The 22,154-nt window shown below is 39.1% G+C and overlaps 1 protein-coding gene and 1 pseudogene across 3 annotated transcripts in view; both read left to right on the top strand.

The window, feature by feature from the left end:
* Window positions 1-22,154, top strand: part of Hdac8 (histone deacetylase 8) — a 246,386-nt gene that overhangs the window by 146,768 nt on the left and 77,464 nt on the right. The gene's annotated exons all lie outside the window — the stretch shown is intronic.
* Window positions 12,664-13,521, top strand: LOC103751937 (annotated as a pseudogene).

The following is a 22,154-nucleotide window of genomic DNA, read 5'->3' on the forward strand; positions in this document are numbered from 1 at the left end:
TCCGATCTTTGTATAACTGTATCAATTCAACTGTAAACCTAAAAATTTACAGCCAATTTTGAAAGAGATGCATCTTAGGTCTGGAAATTGTTATTGACTATGTCAATGCTGTTGTAATGAAATGCTTCTTCTAATTATATGGCTATTAAACAAATAATTTTTTAAAAATAGAAATTACTTCAGACCTCAAGCTTTCCAAATAGCTGAGCAAGTGTTTAATCCAACAGAAAATGGATTATCAATCTAAACTTAAATAGCTAAAACCATAGAAATCTTAGAAAACAAAAACCAAAAACAAGTCTACATGACCTAATATTTGTCAATAGAGTCTTAGATATGACACTAAAAGCATGAGCAATGAAAGAAAACATTAGATATGTTCTACGTCATAATTATAAACTTTTGTACTGTGAAAGATGTTATCAGGAAAGTGAAAAGAATCTACAAGGTGCATAAAAATATTTTCAAATGATATGTTAATATCTACAGTATATAAATAGAACTCCTACAACCCAACTACAAAAGGATAAACAACCTATTTTAAATTTTGCAAAGGAATTTAATAGACAAAAAAGATGCTCAACTCCATTAGTCATTAGGGAAATATAAATTAAAAACATAATGAGATGCCACATCTTACCTACTAGAGATACCTATAAGAAAAACAAAATGAAAAATAGCAAGTGTTAGCAAAAGTATAGAGGAATTGAAGTTGCAGAGCTGGTGCAGTTGTTAAAGTCTCAGACTCACAACCAAGAAGTATGGAGGAATTAGATTTCTTGTATGTTGCCGCTAGGAATTGCATGTCCAGTGTAGAAAACAGTTTGGCGGTTCCTCAAGCAGTTAAATACTAATGCCTTATGAACAAAGAATTACACTCCTAATTATATACCTAAAGAATTCAAAACAGAGAGTCAAACAAATACTTAAGTGCTAGTTTTACAAAGCATTATTCACAGTAGCCGCAAAGTGGAAATATCCATAAAGAGATGAACAGATAAAGAAAATGTGATATAAGCATGGAATGAAATACTAGTCCAACATTTAAAAGGAATAACATTCTGATACATACTACAACAGAGATAAACCTTGGCGACATTACACTAAATGAAATAAGGCAGGCACAAGACTACAAAAATATATATGACTCCACTTCTATGGCATATCTATAGCAGACAAATTCATAAAGATAGAATGTAAATTAGATATTACCAGCGGCTGGGAGAAGGGAAGATGGGTGGGGATAGTTCTTAGTAGATATAGCACTTCTCTTGGAGGTGATGGAAATTTTCAATAAATAAATAGTGGTGATATTTGCACAGTATGATGAATGTGACACATGCCAGTGGTTATACACTTCAGATAGTTATGATATTGTTTATGTTTTATATGTTTTAGCAAAATATAAAAGTGATCAAAGATTTTAAAAATAAAAATGAAACATTTCATGAGTCAAAACAAAACCCACCAAAATTTAAACAAGGAAATCAACAGGGTGTATTATCTAGCCAAAATTAAATTAATGAAAAATCAATAAACAGAGAGAATAATCTTTACTAACAAACAATGTACTTCTAAATAATCCATGGGTCAAAGAGAATTTTTAAAATACATTGAACCGAATTAAAATGATGTAAAAAATTTGTAGAGTACAGCTAAAGCTATGCTGAGAGAGAAATTGATAACATTAGATCCTTAATTTAAAAGAGGATAGCCTCCAATTAATTTAAGCAGCAACCTTAACAAACTGGAAAAGAAGAGCAAATAAACCTGCAGTAAGTAGAAGGGAAGAGATAACACAGAGAGGAAATAAATGAAATAGAAAACAATAGTGAAACTTGGTGAAATAAAAGGTGGTTCAGTGCAAAAATCAATAAAATTGATAAATCTTAGTGAAACAGATAAAGAAAAAAACAGAAGCCCCAAATTAGAAACTTCGGGGATGAAACAGGATATCACCACAGCCCCTGCAGACACCAGAAGGATATAAATACAGCAAACAAGTCTGTGTGCATAAACCTGGCAAGTTAGATTAAATGGACTCACTGTTCAAAAACCATGAGCTACCATAATTCACCAAATATGAAATCACTTCAGTATATCCATAGCTATTAAAGAAAGTAAATTTGTAACTTTTTAACTCCCCAAGAAATTAACCCTCCACGCCTAGATATTTTCACTGGGGTATGCTGCCAAACAAAGAAGAATTCATACCAATTCTAACAATCTTCCAGAAAATAAAAGAGGAAACACTTCCCACCTTCTTTATTAAGATACTATTATCCTGACACCTAAACCAAACAAATACAGCACAGAAAAAGAAAGAGACCAGCATCCCTGCTCTCAGCTTTGCATATCTGAAAGTCACAGCAGGCTTTGTCTCAGGAGCATACAAAACAGAAAGGAAAAAAATAACTGTCTCTATTTGTAACTGACAGGATTATGTACATAGAACATCTCAAGGAATCTACAGAAACCTCCTGGAACTAATAAATGAGTTCAGCACAACTGTAGGTTACAATATCAACATACGGAATCAATTCTAACTGTGCATGGTAGTGCTCACCTGTAGTCTCAGAACTTGCAAAGCTGGAGCGAAAGGATTGCTTGAGCCCATGAGTTTGAAACCAGCATAGGCAATACAACGACACCTGTCAAAAAAATATTTTTTAGTTAGTTCTATATACTATCAATGAACATATTTTTATATATTATTAAGGAAACCAAAACGTAAAATACAATGTTAATTACAATCAGTTTTAGGGATTTATCTTGTTTTTAGAGTCTGATTGTTTGTTTTTGTTTGTTTGTTTGTTTGTTTTGAGACACAGTATCACTAGGTAGGCCACACTGGCCTAGAACTCACTATGTAGCCCAGGCTGGTCTTGAACTCTCAATCCTCCTGCTTGGCCTCTTAGTTGCTAGGATTGTAGTTCTATGCCTCTGAATCCAATTATAATCAAATTTAAAATAAATTATTAGGTGTGAATCTCAACAAACAGGTACTTTATTTGTATGCTGGAGTCTAAACCATGCTGATAAAAGGAATCAATAAAGCTCTAACTGCATAGAGAGGCATGCTGTGTTCATATATTGGAACTCAACATACTAAAGATGTTCATTCTCCAAATTTATGTACAGAGTTAACACAACTGCTATGAAAATTCTCGTTTGTTTTTTGAAGTAGTAGACAAGATTATAGTAAAATTCACATGAAAAAACAAAGGAGTTAGAGTAGCTAAAACACATAAAATAAGGATAAAGTGGGAGGAATCACTTCGCCAATTCTGAGACTTAATATATAGCTACAGTAATGAAGATTGTGTGGTGTTCAAGAAAGACAAATTGAAAAAACAGAATAGAGAGCCCAGTAATAGGCCCATATAAATATAGCCAACTGATTTTTTGACTAAGATCCAAAAGCAGTTCATTAGAAGAAAGCCTTTTCAATAAATAACACTGGATCAGTTAGATCCATCAATGAATTAGTAAATTTTGTTTTTAAATGAAGACAAATTTGATGTAGTATTTCTTATAGCTTTTCTATAGATTTTAAAGTTTTCAAAATAGGGCTGGAGAGATGACTCAGCAATTAAGAGCACTGGCTGTTCTTGCAGAAGACCCGGGTTCGGTTCCCAGCACCCACATGGCAACTAACAACCATCCATAACTCCAGTTCCAGGGGATCCAATGCCCTCTTCTGTCCTCTGTGGGCCACTGCACGACACAGGTGCACTTACACACATGTAGGCATAACACTCATACACATAAAAAAAATAATATATTAAAAAGTTTTCAAAATAAATGGGGAACAGACATATAAAATATATTTCAATTATATTAATTTGCAGAGGAAGATACACTTGGCAGGTAATCAATCAAACAATAGTCTTATCTCCTCCCAGGGCATTTCTTTCCCAAGATCAGGGAAGCTAGGAAATTGAAATAATGAATCATAAATTGACTTGATGAGTATGGCGTTAGAATAGAAGGAAGCAGAATGATAAAGTCAGTGAGCAAAGGCAAACTCCTACTTCTAAATGGAGTCCACCTGCTTAGGGTTTTCACTGTTCATCTCCACCGTATGAGTGATTAACTGGTCTACTTGTTCCGTCTGCTGTCCAGTCACTGCTCTGGTGGCTGCACCTCCCTTCCATATCCCTCCCTACCTGCCCCTCTGCACAGTTGGGAGTAGACAAACAGTAACCTATGTTAGTTATCTAATTCTGCTTTTTCAAATAATTTGTCCACCACCACCTCTCTTTAATACATTATTCTTCAGCAGTTTCCAACTTCTTCAAGTACACTCTAGTCCTGCATGTCCACTCTGATCACTTATTACCCGTAGGCATTTCCCAAGGTTCCATCGTCAACACATGTGCAGCCAGGTCTTGGTGTTCCTTCACTCTCACAGTCATTCTAGGTTATTTCCAAAATCTGGGGTCACCCTGCTGCACCATAGACTCTACCTTTGTTTCCTCAGTTTGATTTATTTTGCCAAAACTCTATCATAGACAGATTTTTTCCCCAACATATTTGCGATATCATCACTTTTCTAATGTCTTTGCACTGCTCTACAAATGTATTTTTACGTGTGAGCTAAATAAAGTATAATAGATAAAATGATAAAATTAGATAATATATGAAAGTGCTTTGAAAGTTAAAAGCACTGAACAAATATGAGTCTATTATTGCTGTAATGTAGTGGGTAAAGCCAGTGGATGCTCCAAGCCAGACCTCATAGCTCCCTGGATTGGTCTGTTCTACGGGGATTTTCTTCCAAAGGTTTAAAATTTTTTTTTTAATTTTTTATTTTATTTTTTATTTTTTGAGATAGGGACTCCCTGTAGCCCCAGATGGTCTGGAACTCACTGTGTAGATCAGGCTGGCCTCAATCTCACAGAGATTTGCTCTTACTGGTGTGTGTTTGTGTGTGTGTATGTGTGTGTGTGTGTGTGTGTGTGTGTGTGTGTTTGTGTATGTGTGTTTATGTGCATATGTATGTCCATGTATTAGTGTGTGCATATGTGTATGTGTGTGTGTGTGTGTGTGTGTGTGTGTACGCACACGCAAGAGAGCATGTTCCCGTGGAGGACAAAGGCATCAAATCCCCTGGAGCTAGAGTTATAGGTGGTTGCAAGTTGTCTGATGTGGATGCTGGGAACTGAACTCATATCCTCTGCAAAAGCACTATGCACTCTACCACTGAGCTATCTCTCCAGCCCCCTGCTCTGTGATTGTGCTTCCTGTTTTTTTCAGGCCTGTCATGAGATAAGGAGTCTCTAAGGAGTGGATCCATGCTATCACAGTTTGATTTATGAAGCAGAACTCAAAGTGGCAATTTACAGTTGACATTCTATTTGGCAGGACCAGATCCATATAAGGCCTTTCTGGATGGTGGGTCTTCCCAGTCAAAAAACTGGTTTCAAAACCAGAAGACTGCTTGGTGAACACAATTACAAGAAAGGAATGGGATACTCCCAAGAGATTTTTTAACATCAAACCTAGGTAGCTGATGCATTGTCTTCCTTTGTATTAGGAACAGTTGTCCAAAGATGTGCAGAGCCATCATCTGGAAATAGATGAGGCGCTCCATGGCCATCCCGGGAGACATGCTGACAGAGCCCCTCTCCTCCACCCTGCTTACTCTACTGATCTAAAGCATTATCTCAAGACAGCCATGTTACCCATTCCCACAATGTACTATAACTTTCCCTTAGTCATTTTATTGTTGTCATTTCTTGACAGTAATGCACTTTACAGTACACATGCAGGACATTATTCATTGCTTCACAATTCATTCATCTAACAATGCCCAAAAGAAACTTAACATCAACTTTTCCAACTACTTTCCCCATCTCATAAATAGATAGTGTATCCTCTAGCACCTTTAGGAGATCACCAAAGCCAGTCCATTATTTTAGTACAGAAGTGTAGGTGCTTCCCAAAGACAGAAAGGATTACCTGCAAGTCTGACCTAATCATTTGGGAACGAGGAATCTAGGCAGCTAACTTTAAAAGACAGTGAGAAAACTGAAGCTTAGAAAAATATATGATTCTGGGGTGGAGCGATAGCACAGTACTGTACTTCCAGAGGACCCAAGTTTGAGTCTCAGAACCCACATCTGGCAGCTCACAACCACCTGTAACTCTGGCTCCAGCAGATGCAGCATCTCTGGTCTACAAGGGTACCCACATTCACATGCAGACACACAGAGAGAGACACACACACACATATACACATACATAATCAAAAATAAAATAAATCTTTTTAAAAAGAAAATGATAAATGATTTGGTAGAATAGCATATATACAGGGCTTGGCCCATAGTAGGCCTGCAACAACCATTTGTAAAAAGAGGAACAAATTGTCTATGTCCAAGGTCTCCCAAACAGCAAATGGCAAAGCCAAATTTCCAAATCCTGGTTGTCTCCCCTTTAACACAGTTCCTCAAAAATCATCTAAAATATTTTGCTTTCCAACCCCCTCTTATGAAGTATTTTGTGAGAAAGAACAGAAGGGACTGTCTGTGCTCTTATTTCATTGTGGACTGGAACTTGTTGACTTCAGGGTCAGAGTAAATTTCCTTGAAGCTTTTCCTAAACCCCTGCCTCAGAGGCCTTTGTTTGATTAAATTCTGCCTTTTATTATCATCTGTACATCCTTATCTCCTATTTCTACTTTCTTGAATGCAAACTGTAGAAATATAAACTTATTCATTGTTCTGTTGTCCATAGACAGTGCTCAGCATAGAGCCTAGCACAGAGTAAGTACTTAACAAATTCCTGAATTCCACTAGCACTAGGTGCTGTGAATTTTCTGAGTCCTCTGGCTACTGTCTCCAATCCCTGTTAATATTTTACACTACAAGCTGGGGAAAACTAGGTGTGCTAGTCTCAAAATGCAATGGAACTCTTTAAAATCTCTTCATCCTCTTTCTTCACTCTGCCCTTTAACATCTGGATACTGGAGTTGCCATAGTTGACACATCATCCCCATCTTTTAGAATCTAAAACTGAGGATAATCCCCAGTACAACATAAAACAAGGTGTGGTGGCACGCACCTGTAATCCCAGCACTGGGAAGTAGAGTCAGGAAGATCAGAAGTTCAAGGTCACCTCCAGCTGGAGTTGAGGACAACTGGTGCTACATGAGCTCTTGTCTAAAACAACAACAAAAAGAACTTGTAAATCTAATATAAAATTAACAGTAAACACATAATAAAATAGGTACACGTTGCAATAAATACGAAAAAAGAAACAGATGATACAGAGATCAGGAATGAGCTGAGGGTGGGGGTGGGGTCAAGGCTAGTCCTGAAGTATAAAGGATATGAAGAACCTTAACAAAGAGCTGCATTCCAGGCAGAAGGAACAGTGTGTGAAAAGACTGGCCACACTCCAGGAAAGGGAAAGATGCCCATGAGAATGGAGTGTGTGATGTGGAACAAGGAGAGCAGGGTAGAATGAGATCATGGAGACAGGCAGGAGCCTCAGCATGTGCGGTTCTCATAGGTTGAATAAACAAACCACAATCTGACTCCAAGTACACTGGGAGTCAGGGAGTTTTTAAGTAGAGGAGTAATAGACAGTCCAGTGTCAAAAATAGGAATATATTCTGAGCAGTACACTATTGAGTAATTTCGTGACTGTGAAAACACTCTAGAGGTACTTAGAAAAACCTGCATGGTACAAGTCAGACACTCCACACAGCCTCCTGATGCAATTGAGAGATTCAATAAACACAAGATGGATGAGCTTGCTGCTACAACACAATATGCTATTTTTGTTGTTGATGTTACTGTTTGCTTCTTTGGCTTTGTGTTTTTGGTTCTTGGTGATTTTTTGTTTTGTCTGGTTTGGTTTTTTCTTTTAAGACAGGGTGAGTTTCCAACTGGCTAGCCTAGTACTTTCTGTGTAGCCCAGGGTGGTCTCAAACTTCCAGCAATCCTTCTATCTCAGTCCCTGAAATTACAGCTATGTACCATCATGCCCTGCTAGCATACTGTTTTACATTGAGTTTTTTTGTGTGTATAATTAAGAAGAATATATTCTAAAAACTCAGTGAGTAAAAGTACTTGGTGCCAAGCCTGATGGCCTGAGTTCAATCCCTGGGATCCACATTGTCGAAAAAGAGAGCTGACTCCCACAAGTTGTCCTTCAATCTCCATATATGAGCCATCACATGCATGCACACACGCACGCACACACAAATGTTAAAAAAAAAGTTTAATATATACTATAGTAAATACTTAGTCCAGTAACATTGCCACTTCTTATCATTTAAAAGTAGGTACTGAGATGGGTGTGGTGGGCAAGCCTTTAATCCCAGCACTCCAGAGGCAGAGTTCAAGGCCAGCCTAGTCTACATAAAGCTCCAGGCCAGCCAGGGCTACCCAATGAGACCCTATGTCTAAATAAAATAAAATTAGGTACTGTTCATAATTGTATGTGCTATGCTTTATGTGACTGTTAGCTCAGTAGGCTTCTTTATATTAGCATCACCACAAATGTGAGAGATATGCTGCAACATTATGACAGCTATGATGGCATGAGGCAGTAGGAAGTTTCTAATTCCATTTTTCTTTGTATGTGTGTTCGTGTGTATGTTTGTGTGTACACATCTGTGCTTGTACATGTGGAGGCCAGATGTCACTGTTTGGTGTCTTCCTTGATCACCCTCTACTGAACCTGGAGCTTGCCAATTTACTGGCTGGCCAGTAAGCTATAGGAATCTGCCTGTCTTTAGTTCCTCACTGCTAGAATTATAGGCCTGCACCACCACACCCTGCTTTTACATTGGATGTGAGGATCTGAACTCAGGTTGTCATACTTACACAGCATGTACTTTATCAACTGAGCCAGCCCCGGTTCTAATTTTCTCTCTTTTCTATTCTTTCCTTCCTTTCCCTTCCTTCTTCCCTTCCTTCCTTCCTTCTTCATTCCATCCTTCCTTCCTTTCATTTATGTGTGTGATTCTTTGGACTAAACCTAGGGTCTTATGTGGCTAGACCAACACTCGTCCACTGAGCTACATTCCCCAGCCCAGTTCCATTTTCGTCTTTTGGGATTACTGTCATATATCTAGTCTGTGGCTGACCAAAGTAGCATTATAGTACAGGACTATAACCTAATTGACATTTTAAAAATATTTTATTTATTATTTTTATTTTATGTGTATGTGTGTATTGCCTGCATGTAGGTAAGTGCACCCGTGTCGTGCAATGCCCACAAAGGACAGAAGAGACCGTTGGATCCCCTGGAACTGGAGTTACGGACAGTTGTTAGCTGCCATGTGGGTGCTGGGATTTGAACCTGGGTCTTCTGCAAGAACAACCAGTGTTCTTAACTGCTGAGCCATCTCTCCAGCCCCTCTAATTGACATTTTTAAAAGATAATGCCAACTGTTTGTCAGCCATATTGTATGGTACAGAAGTGATGTAAAGAAGTCACAGCATAGGTTAAAACAGTGATCCAAGTAACAACCAATGAGAGTCTAGGCTAGAGTGATAGGAATAAAGACAGAGAAATTGCTTCAAGAGATATTTTGCTATTTAACATATTTGTTGATCATTGACATAGGGAACCTCTTTGTTTTATTGCTTAGGAAAGTAGACACAGCAGCCAGGTTGACAAAAAAATCATTTTGTTTTGGTTTGGCTTGGGGTTATTTTTATTCATGTTTTTGAGACAGACTCTCACTATGTATCTCTGGCAAGCCTGAAACTCACTGTATAGACCAACTAGCTCTAAACTTGTAGCAGTCATTCTGCCCCTGCTGGGATTACAGTTATGCACCACCACTCCCACTGACAAAAGATAATATCCGTACTGAAACTGAACCTTGATTTCCTAACCACTGGTCTTGCTCTCCACACCTACTCTACTTTCCACAATCTTCAGCAACCTTGTTGCTCCTATGTCTTCACTCATATGGAATAATTCACCAAGCCCAGCCCTCTTTTGTGCCACTTTGCATTGCCATGTCTAGTGTACTCTGGGTTACTGTAACTACCTGCTAGCTAGCCCATCTCCCTCCCTCTTGGCTTGCAGCGCAGGTCCTTTGTAATGGCATAATTTTAACTGTGTCTTTAATAACCCTCAAGCAACTTTGTGCTCATTCAAATAGAAATCCAGACTTTGTGGCTTCACAGTACTTCCTCTATCGACCCTTTCCTCTCTGCTCTCCTTTCTTATTCTAATGGAGCCCACCCATGCTGTTAATTAGTTTTCCTATAGCTCAGTAAAGTCAGAGCTACCTCTCCCACAAGGGTAGCCATCCTGTACATGAAATTTTGTCCTTATGTTCTTTTTTCTTTTTATTACATTTATTTGTGTGTGTGTGTGTGTGTGTGTGTATGTGTGTCTGCACGTGTATGTATATGGGCCCATTTGTGCCACTGTGTGCTTGTGGAGGTTAGAGGATAACTTGTGGGAGTCTTCTCTCCTTCCACCATGTGAGTCCTAGCTTAGTGGCAAGTGCCTTCATGTGCTAGACCATCTCTCCAGCCCTGTTCTTTCTTCTTTTTCTAGAAAAATTTTTAATTTTTTAATTTTTATTTTATGTGTATGAGTGTTATGCCTGCACTTATATACATATATAAGTGCACCCATGTCACGCATCACCCACAGAGGTCAGAAGAGAATGTCAGATCCCCTGGAACTGGAGTTTTGGATGTTGTTAGCTGCCATGTAGGTCCTGGGAATCAAAGCTGGGTCTTCTGCAAGAGCAGCCAGTGCTCTTAACTGCTGAGTCATCTCTCCTAGCCCCCTGTTCTTCTTGAGTAACACAGTTATAGGTATTTCTTCTGAATCATTTTAGTCACTCATTTTTTATTTCAACAAATACAGGTTAAAGACATCCTCTGGATTGAGCATTTTGCTAGTTCCTGGATATGAAAAATAGCAAGGTGTGGGTGCTCCAGCTCCAGGGATCCAACATCTCTGGCCTACTCGGGAAACTGCACTCACTTGTACATACCCACAAAGAGACACATACATACATAAAATGAAAAAATAAAGCTTACAAAAATCAGTCGGAAGCCAGGCATGGTGGCACAAACCTAGACACTCATCCCTTGGGAGATAGAGGCAGGAGGATCAGAAGTTTAAGGTCAGCCTCAGCTATTTAACAAGTTCAAAGCCTAGGCTACATGAAACCGTTTCTCAAAAAAAGAAAGAAGTTCAGCCAGTAATTTAAAATATTTTCACAAGGAAAGAACAGTATGTGTCGATAGTTTAACCAAATAGTCAAGCATGAATTAATTCCAGTCTTATAAAAGGTCTTCCAAAAAAATAAGAAAAAAATGGAGCACTTCCCAGCTCATTCTATAGGATCAATACATCTTAATACCCAAACCACACAAGGACACTACTGGAAATATGCCTGCCTTGAGGGATGGAGAAGGAAGATAGTGTCTGGAACAGAATGAAAGACAGGAAGAATAGTAAGAGGACAAGGTCAAATATTTAACCAAGTCCAAGGTTTAGAGCCTTGTAGACCATTTTAAGAACTCTAGCTTTTATATACTGAAACCATGAAGAAGCTTTGAGCAGACCAGAGGTATAACCTGACATATTTAATGTTCTCACTCTGGCTGCCATGTTAGAATAGATGTTAGAAACCAGGTGTGGTGGCACACGCTTTGATCCCAGCACTTTGGAGGCAGAGACAGGTGAATCTCTGTGAGTTCAAGGCCAGCCTGGTCTACATAGTGAGTTCCAGGTCAGCTGGGGCTACAGGGAGACCCTGTCTCAAAAAAAAGAATAGATATTAGAAGAAAAAAAATGAAAGTGGGGAGAGCAGTTAACCAGGATAAAGACTTTCAGAATGGTACAGTTAGGAACTCTGAAGAACCACTCCAAAACAACAATACAGCTGGTGATAATTACTAAGAACAACAAAAATTAAACAAACAAATAAATAAATAAATAAGCAATCCAAGTCATTTAAAGTCTCTGGAAATTGTCTTCAGGGCATGGTAATCTAAGAAAAATCTACTAAATCTCAGAAAGAGCAACAATACTAGTCTGTGGCATTTGAGCTGGGACCCACTCTCTCACCACAACTCTGCTCTACAGAAGCCCTACCCTAAACAAGCTGTTCCAGGCAGGAACAGTCAAGAAGACAGGCACTCTTTCTCCCCCTAGTTCCCAGACTGGGCATCTGATTTCCCCCAAGGAGGTACAAGTGGCTAACATTTCTCATCTTTCTCAGTACCTTTGCCAAAGCTGTGTGCCAAAAAGGCATGGCCAAGAGGACCAGGTCTCTCTCCCTCTACCTACCTCCCACATGAAGGACACAGCTTTACCCTAAACATCTCAGATTGAGAGCACCAAGTCCCTGACTATTCCAACCTCAGTTCACTCAAAGGCAGAGATTAAACAACTGGAAGGGCACTCTAAGAAGACCAGTAGCTGGATATACCAGTCATGGAAAAAATGAGTTACCATCCCTAGGTCTGGAGCAGTAACATAGGAGTTCTGCCCATAAGAGATAGGATAGCCATAAAGTTGAAAGAACTCCTAGATCTGTTTGGGGGATAGACTTTATTTGGAACAGAGGTGGAGAATCCCATGTCTAAGGATAGTATATAAAAAATGGAATTGAAGCCGGTGGTGGTGGCGGAGAAGGCGAATTGCCTGGTTGTTAGGCCTGGAGAATCTGAGCTGTGATTCTGGAAGACTTCCACTGGCATCCTTAGAGAACAGGAAGCCCTGGCCCACAGGATGAAGAGGATTCCCTTTCCCTTCACATCTTGCACATATTTTTGGCATGGTATAGGTGTGCCAAGGGCCACCAGACCTTGTGACACATGAGCAAAGCCACCCTTGAAACCCATGTGCATCATCTTCTTTAAGTTTGATCCTTGTCCTGTTTCCAGAAATGTATACAGCCTCATCCTGGCAGCCAACAGAGATGAATTCTACCACAGACCATCCGAGTTGGCAGACTTCTGGGGGAACAACAATGAGATCCTTGGTGGCGAACTTGTGACCCACTTTCTGACCAGTTACATGGACAGCCTGTCCTACCTGAAGAGGGTCTCTGGAGTGGGTCACCTGTACAACGGCTTTAACCTCATAGCAGCTGACCTGAGCATAGCAAAAGGAGACATTGAGCCTACTACCTTGTTACCCGGAACCTATGGGCTAAGTGGTGCACTGCTAGAGATGCCCTGGAGGAAGCTGTGCTTCAGCAAGCAGCTTTTCATGGACATGGTAGAGCAGAGCCAGGCACTCCCTAAGGACGCCCTTGTTGCCCAGGTCCTAGATATATTCAACAATGAGAAGGCACAATTGTAGACCCAGCCACTGAGGACCAAGGCCAGGAGTATCTACAGCCCATGCTGAACAAGTACACAGCTGTGTATGCATGCTGCGCCAACTACAGCACCAGAACCAACACCATCATGCTCGTGGACACAGATGGCCATGTGACCTTCACAGAACGCAGCATGCTAGACAAGGACCATCCCTCACTGGGAGACTAGCACCTATGAGTTCACATTACAGAGTTAAGCCCTGCTTCTCAGCATGGCCAACAGGAACAGGCGCCTTCCATGGCCACATTGCACTGTCTGTGACTCATCCAGGATCCCTAGGATCAGGACCCTCGGATCTGTGTATACCCCATCCTTGTCCTCATACCCAGCTCAGGGCTTGCCTTTATGCCAGTGAGGAGTGACACAGTCAATACCAGGTCTGAGTTGGGCCTAGGTGCGATTTTTGTCCAGGTAACAGAAGCAGGCTTTTACTGAAACTAGCCTTTCCTTTCCTGAATATGTAGAGCACAACTCTGACTCATTCTCCACAACCAAACACGTTTATGTTCATGTTTGAAAATGTGTGACGCAGGCACAAGAAAAACCCACTTTAACAGAAACAGACTTATTGGAGCTCCCATAGTACTGTGTGCTAAGGGGTCCTGTGTACACTTCGTAGGCAGTAGGACCAGGTATGTTGAATGGCTCTGTATACACTGATCAGCCCCATGGGGAAAGGGAGGCTCTTAAACCCCTGCTAGGTATTGTGGGTTCTGAGCAGGACCATCTCAGCAAGGAGACCTAGCCATCCCCTACTTTCTCCCATATCCCTCTTGGCAAGTTGGACCTCAAAGGAATATGAACTTGAATGTGAGCTATTGAAAACAAAACTTTGAGGGTGTGATGAGTAAGAAAAAATGGAAAGTTTGGTAAAGAAAATTTAAGTGGAGACTGGCTAATAGCTCCATGATGCACGTAAAATGACACAACTGTCAGTTTAATAGAAATAGCAAGGAGGTCTCCTGGTATCACAGTCAGCTGCACGAATTGTGGTGTGCGTATGTGCTAGGCTATACCCACTTAGCAGCACTAAGAGAAGGCCTTAGGACAAACTTCAGCATTCCCTGAACTGCACACTGACCCATCAGCACAGGGGAAATGTATCACTGCCACAAGAGGCTTGATGATGCAGTTCTGGCTAAACATTGACTGAATAATAACCCGCTCTAGCCCAAGGGTGGTCCTGGGAAACCAAGCTTAAAATAAAAATCAAGCTTACCCCAATAGTCTAGAGCACTACACTCATGCCCCCAGGCTTTTCACCCTCTGAAGCTATCAAAAAGGGAACTGCAAAACTACTAATCTCTGGATGAGCAGGGAGCAAAAAATATAAACTCCTGAATTGTGATAGTAAATACCAAACAAAAAACATCAGTGGTAAAAACATAAAACTCTAACTGACTTAAGGGGCATATACACAGCCTTTAAAATAAATTATTATGGCAGCCCAAGGGTTAAAAGAAAAGTAAACACGGTGGGGGAGGCTCAGCAGGCACCTCAGTGGATTTACACTGCAGGAAGGATAGATTTCACAGAGTAAATCCAGTCAAATCATTAAACAAATAAATGACCAAACAGTTAACAACCACTACCTTCTCTGGTATGAGGTAGGTAAAAATCACTACCCAACGTTACCATAATATATTATTTTAAATTTCCAGGTTACAATGAAAATTATGATATACAAAAATGGGAAAATTCTGTCATACATAGAAAAAAACTGCATCTAATGAAAACTACTTTTCAAGGGGCTCAGATAGTGGACTTAGCAGACAAACATTTCATAGCAGTTACTATAAATAAATTCAAGGTGGCAACTCTTAAGGAAATAGGACAAGAGACAGGATTTTCTTATAGGTGGTGGTACACACCTATGATCTCAGCACTCAGGAGGCTGAGGCAGAAGGATCATGGTTCAAGACTAGCCTGGCTACATAGCAAGACACTTTATAGAAAAAAAAAGGAATAAAGGAAGGTAAGATGGCAATATCTCAACAAAATAAAGTATATCATGAAGATATGGAAATTGTAAGGAAAAGGGAACCAAATATATTCTTCCATTTCCTTTCTTTTGGGGAGGGAAACAGGCTCTTGCTATGTAGCCCGAGATAGCCTGAAACCCACTACATAGCCCAGGCTGTCCTCAAACTTGCAGCAATCCTCTTGTCCCTGTTGCCCAAGTGCTGGGATTGCAGGTATGTCCACCATACCTAGAGCCAAATAGATATTCTTGACTTGAAAAGAACAATAATCAAAATGCAAAATTTGCTAGATGGGATTTGACAGTAGATTGGAGTTGGTAGGAGGATAAATCAGGCAACTTGAAAATATATTAATAGTGATTATGCAATCTAGAGAACACAGAGTGAAAAGAATGAAAAAAGATAAACAGTCTCAGAGATATGTAGGACATAATTAAGTACATCAACATGCATAAGTAGAATACTGGAAAGAGTGTAAAAAGGACAAAGAAAGATATTCAAAGAAATAATTGCTAAAGAGAAGACCTCAATTTGGTGAAAATCTTTATCTACATTCCCAGATTCAGTTAATTCCAAGTAAGGTAAACACAGAGGTCAGACCCAGGAGATGTTGTAGTAAAATGTTAAAAAGGAAAGAGCCTATCTCAAAAGCAAGAACAGAAAAAAGACTCATCAGATATAAGGGAATCCCCAAAATAATAATAGTTAACTTTTCATCAGAAGCAATAGAGGCAAAAAGGTTTTTTTAAGGTACCAATAATTTTGTATCTAACAAAAACAACAAAATAAAGGTAAGCCTTAGCCATACCAGGTATGCAAGAAAAAAGGCATGCAAATAGAGAGGAAGTTGAATTCTACCCATTTTCAGATGCCAAGATTCTTTTTATAGGGAAACCTAAAGATTCCACAAAAGACCTTTGGAACTGATTGACAAATTCAGTAATCTTACAAAGTATACAAAATCAGCATAGAAAAATCAGTGCATCTTTATGCACCGATCACTTGCTGAGAAAGAAATCACAAAAGTAATCCCATTCATGATAACCACAAAAACTAAAATACCTAGGAATAAATTTAACCAAGGAAGTGAAAGACTCTAAATTGATATTACAAAATACTAATTAAAAACTTGAAGAAGGGGCTGGAGAGATGGCTCAGCAGTTAAAGAGCACTGATTGCTCTTGCAGAGAACCCAGGTTCAATTCCCAAGCATCCACATGGCGGCTATGAACCATCCTTAATTCCAGTTCCAGGGGAATCCGAAGCCCTCTTCTGACCTCCGCAGCATTGCACGACATGGGTGTCAACACGGGTGCCATCACATACATAAAGGCAATACACTCATACACATAAAGTAAAAATAATAAATAAAATATTTTTTAAAACTTGAAGAAGCCAGACTTGATGGTGCATACCTTTAATTCCAGCCTCAGGAGGCAGAAGCATGTAGATCTCTGTGAGTTCAAGACCAGCCAGATCTACATATTGAGTTCTAGGCCAGCCAGGGCTACATAGTGATGCCCTATCTCAAAAAAAATAAAATAAAATATTGAAGAAAACATGCAAAAAAGTGAAAGATCTCATGGATTACAATAATTAATATTATTTAAAATGCCCTTGGGCCCACAAGGTGACTCAGTGGGTAAAGGCACTTGTACCCAAGCCTAATAACCTGAGTTTGGTTCCTGGAACCCACAGGGTAGAAGGAAAAAAACTAACTCCCACAAGTTGTGCTTTATCCTCCACACATGCATCATTGCATGCCCATGCCCATACACATACACACACAAATAAATAAACAAACAAATAGAATGTAATAACATCAATGACCAAAGCAACTTAGATTCACTGCAATTCGCATCAAAATACTAGTGACATTCTTTACAGAAATAGAAAAAAAAATCCTAAAATTCATATAGAAATACAAAGAACCTAAAAAAGCCAAAGCATTCTTGAGAACAAAGCTGAAGGCATTGCACTACCTGATATCAAGACACACAATAAGGCTGTAGTAACCAAGACAGGCATAAAAAGTGTACACGCAGAGCAATGGAACAGACTAGAAAAGAAACCCATACATCTACAGCCAGATGATTCTTTACAAAGACACCAAAACATGTGCTGGAGAAAGGACAGCCTCTTCAATAAATGGTGGTGCAAAAATTGGATGTCCACGTGCAAAAGACTGAAAGTTGACCCATCTCTCACCTTGCAATAAAATGAACAACATGGACTAAGGACATAAGACCTGAAACTGTAAAACTGCTGAAAGAAAGCATAGAGGAAACACTTAAAGACACTGGTTTAAGCAATACCTTTTTTTGGGATGAGAACTCCAAAGCACAAGCAACGAAAATTAAAAGAAATAAATGAAATTATATTAAACTAAGAAGCTTCTGTATAGCAAAGGACACAATCACAAGAGTGAGGAGACAGAGGGAAACTGCAAAACTATTAACAAAGGATTAATATCTAAGCTATAGATGGAACTGAACAATAAAAAAGCAAATAATCCCTTTTTTAAGGGCAAATTATCAGATTGGGCATTTCTCAAGAGAAAAAAAAACCGAATTAGCCAACAAAATATGAAAAAATGTTTAACATCATTAGCCACTAGGAGAATGCAAAAATGAGATATCACTTTACTTCAGTCAGAATAGCTATTACCAAAAAAGCAAAAATAACATGCTGGCAAGGGTATGGAGAAAAGAAAATCCACATATACTATGGTGGGAATATAAATTAATAGAAACATTATAAGAAAAATTATGGATGGATCACACACAAAGAAAAACTAAAAATAGATCTACCAATGATCTAACTATCCCATTTCTGCACATATATCCAAATAAAATGAAATCAGCATATCAAAGAGATACATTCACTATATATTTGCACATATAATGAAATATTACTTAGCTATAGAAAGAATTAATGCAATTAATTATGGCAATATGGCAATATGAGATGGACCTGGGGGACATTAAGTGAAATAATCTAGACACAAAAAGACAAATACTACCAGGTGTGGTGGTGCATGCCTTTAGTCCGAGCACTCCAGAGGCAGAGGCAGGCCTGGTCTACATAGTGAGTTCCAGGTAGGCTGGGACTAGGGAGAGCCTGTCAGAAAAAGAAGACAAATATTATATGTTTTCTCTCATATGTGGACTTTTTAAAAAATATTTTATTATTTTTATTTTATGTGTATGTGTGTATTGCCTGCATGTAGGTAAGTGCACTGTGTTGTGCAATGCCCGCGGAGGACAGAAGAGGCTGGCAGGTCCCCTGGAACTGGAAGTTATGGACAGTTGTTAGCTGCCATGTGGGTGCTGGAAATTGAACCCGGGTCTTCTGCAAGAACACTCAGTGTTCTTAACCACTGCGCTATCTCTCCAGTGCCCCCATATGTGGACTTCTTAAAAAACTTGTCTGCCCAGTCTGGCCTCGAACTCACGATCCTTCTTCCTCTGCTTTACAGCATTTTCCTACTAGCATGAACTAAGGGGAAAGAAGAATACTGGGGGCAAAAGAATACAGCAGGAGGAAAGGGGGGCAGGAAGTTGAGGGGAAGCAGGTGAGGGGAGGGGAAATAAACCAAAATGAAATATGTATGAAAATTCCATATGAAATCTATTACTTTGAAAACAACTTTTTAATATATACTTTTTTATTTTGTGTGTATGAGTGCATTGCCTGCATGTATGTAAGTTCACCTGTGTCATGCAATGCCCACAGAGGTCAGAAGAGGGCATTGGATTCCCCTGGAACTGGAGTTACAGACAGTTGTTAGCCACCATGTGGGTACAGGGAATTGAACCTGGGTAAAATGCAAGAGCAGCCAATGCTCTTAACGGCTGAACCAACTCTCCAGCCCCATAAGATAAATTTTAAAAATAAAAATAACAATAATTGTTTGTGAAAGTAGAATGGCTATTCCTAGAGGCTAGGAAGTATAAGTGATGGGAGGATAGAAGAAAGTTAGATAATGGGTACAGTAACACAGATGAGAACAATAAGTTTTAATGTTCTACAGTACTGTGGGGTGACTAGAACAATAGCCTATGTCTATTTTATGATGAACTAGCAGAGAGCAGCTTGACAGTGTCAAACATAAACAGTTAAGTAAGCAGAAATGCTAGTTACCTTGATCTGATCAAAATAGGTTATATATACATGTATTGAAATATTGCATTGTACTCCCATAGACATGTGTAGTTATTACATTAACTAAAAAGAAGGAAAAAAATTAAACAACATAAAGCAAAATTAATAAAGACAGTCCCGGTTTAAAAGACAACAGAGCTGTGCCTAGTGGCACATGCCTTTAATCCCATCAGGCAGGGACAGGAAGATCTTTGAGGCCAGCCTGATCTATATAGCAAGTTCCAGGCCAGCTGGGGCTACAGGGAGACCCTGTCTAAAAAAAAAAAACTAAACTAAATGAAGTTCTTCAGAGTGTAAGCTACTGACTCCAGACAGTAATTTGAATCCACATGAAAAACATAGAACACTAGTAAAGGTAATTATATGGAAAATAAGAAAAGATAATAAAATTATGTATTTCTTCCCCTTCTCTTGACTTATTTAAAGAGGAAATGCATAAAATAATATGAATATGATTGTACTGTTAGGATTATGAACATATAAAAATAGTAATAATAGCACAAAGGAGGGGGATGAGAAGAAAGCTCTCTCAAAGTAAGAAAATGGCACCAAATGGTAACTCAAATCCACAGGAAGAAATGCCAACAACCCAAAGAATAAATAAAAATATTGTATACCAAACATTAAAAATATGTATTCAGCCTCCTTTCGTCTCTTTTCCTAATATTTTAAAAAAGCATAAAATTGGGCCAGATGTGGTGGCACACACCTTTAATCCCAGCACTTGGGAGGCAGAGGCAGGCGGCTCTCTGTGAGTTCAAGGCCAGCCTGATCTACCTAATGAGTTCCAGGACAGATGGAGCTACAGGGAGACCCTGTCTCAAAAAAAAAAAAGACAAAAAAGGCATAAAATTATATGAAGTAATAATGAAGCAATGTTTTGTTAGGCTCACAACATATATAAATATGTTTATATGTATGTGTAATAATAATACCAAAAAGAGAGGGATGCAATGAAGCTATATACAGTGCCACTATTTCATTAGAACTAGGTCACCATAAACCTGAAGTTGATGCAAATAATTAAAATGTATATTGTAAGCCCTAAAGATATCACTAAAAATTCCTCAAAATTAACTCTAATATTATGAAAATATTCTTAAATCACATAATAACCATTTAATGTAAAAGGAAGATAAAAAACAAAAAAGGGCAAGTGATATATAGAAACAAAAATCAAAACAGGGTTGGGGGAGTCGCTGGAGAGATAGGGCAATCAGCAAAGTACTTGCCATGCCAGCATGATGACCTGAGTTCAATCCCTATGACGCATGTAAGAAGTCAAGCATGGTGCCATATGTTTATAATCTCAAAGCTAGGAGACAGACAAGAGGATGCCTAGGACTCACTGGACAGCCAGTCTAGCATACTCAGTAAGCTCCAGGTCAGTGAGAGACCCTGTCTCTAAAAACAAGGTAGAGAGGAATGACATCAAAAGTTGACCTAAAGGTGCATGAGCATATATAAGCAAAATGACTTGTGTATGAATAATAATATTAAATGTGAAAGAACCATCCAATCCAAAGGCATATATTATCAGGCTGCTGTTTTAAAAAGCAAATCCAGGATGGAGATATGGCTTAGTGGTTAAGAGCACTGGCAGCTCTTGCAGAGGACCCAGATTCAGCTCCCAGCACCTACATGGCAGTCAATAACCTTTAGTAACTCTAGTTCTAGGAGATCCAACGCCCCCTTATGGCCTCATGGACATTGAACGCATGTGGTCCACTTACATACATGCAGGCAATACACTCACACACATAAAAAATAAAAATAACAAATAAAAAATTTTAATCCAGCCAGGATTGATGACGCAGGCCTGTAATCTGAGCTACTCAGACGCTGAGGAAGGAGGATTGCAAATTCTGGGCTACACAATGAGTTTAAGGCCAGTTTGTCTCAAATTTAAAAATGAAAAAAGAATGTTCAGGATGTAACTTAGTGATAAAGATCTTGCCTGGCTTGTCTGAGGAGGCACTAAGCTCAATCTCTAGCACCACAAAAATAGAAAAGGTCAGACCGTCAAGTTGAAAACAGTTATAGTTGGGCATGATGATGCACAACTGTAATCTGAACACTGAGGAGACTGAAGCAGGAGCATCACCAATTTGGGGCTGACCTGGGCTGCATAGCAAGACTGTCTCAAAAGACAAAAAACCCACATATGAATGCACCTTACAATAGAGCATCAAAATAAAACTTTACAATGCAGCCTTAAAATAAATGGATATGATAACTGGCAGAATGGGTAGAGAAAACTGAAAAAAAGAGGGAAGCAATAATTTGAGAATTCAATACCCTATTCTCAATAATGGATACTAGATAAGTAGATCAAAGGAAGGAAAAATTAGCAATACTATAAACTAACCAGACCTGGAACATCTGTGGGACACTCCACTAGAAAACAGAATAGACAAACCTCTTAAGTGCAAATTGAACATTTTCCAGAATGCACCATAAGGCAGGTCATAAAGCATAAAAAGAATGAAGGTTCTGATAAGATGGTTTATCAACTAAAGGTGCTTGCTGCCAAGCCTAACAACCTGAGTTCGACCCCTGGGACTTGCATGGTAGAAGGAAAGAAGCAACTCCAGCAGACTGTCCTCTGACCTCCACACATTTGCTATGGCATGGAAGTAGACACACACACACACACACACACACACACACACACACACACACA

The sequence above is a fragment of the Nannospalax galili genome, unplaced genomic scaffold, assembly GCF_000622305.1.
Source record: "Nannospalax galili isolate Female #2095 unplaced genomic scaffold, S.galili_v1.0 scaffold747, whole genome shotgun sequence".
In the NCBI taxonomy this organism is placed as follows: Eukaryota; Metazoa; Chordata; class Mammalia; order Rodentia; family Spalacidae; genus Nannospalax; species Nannospalax galili.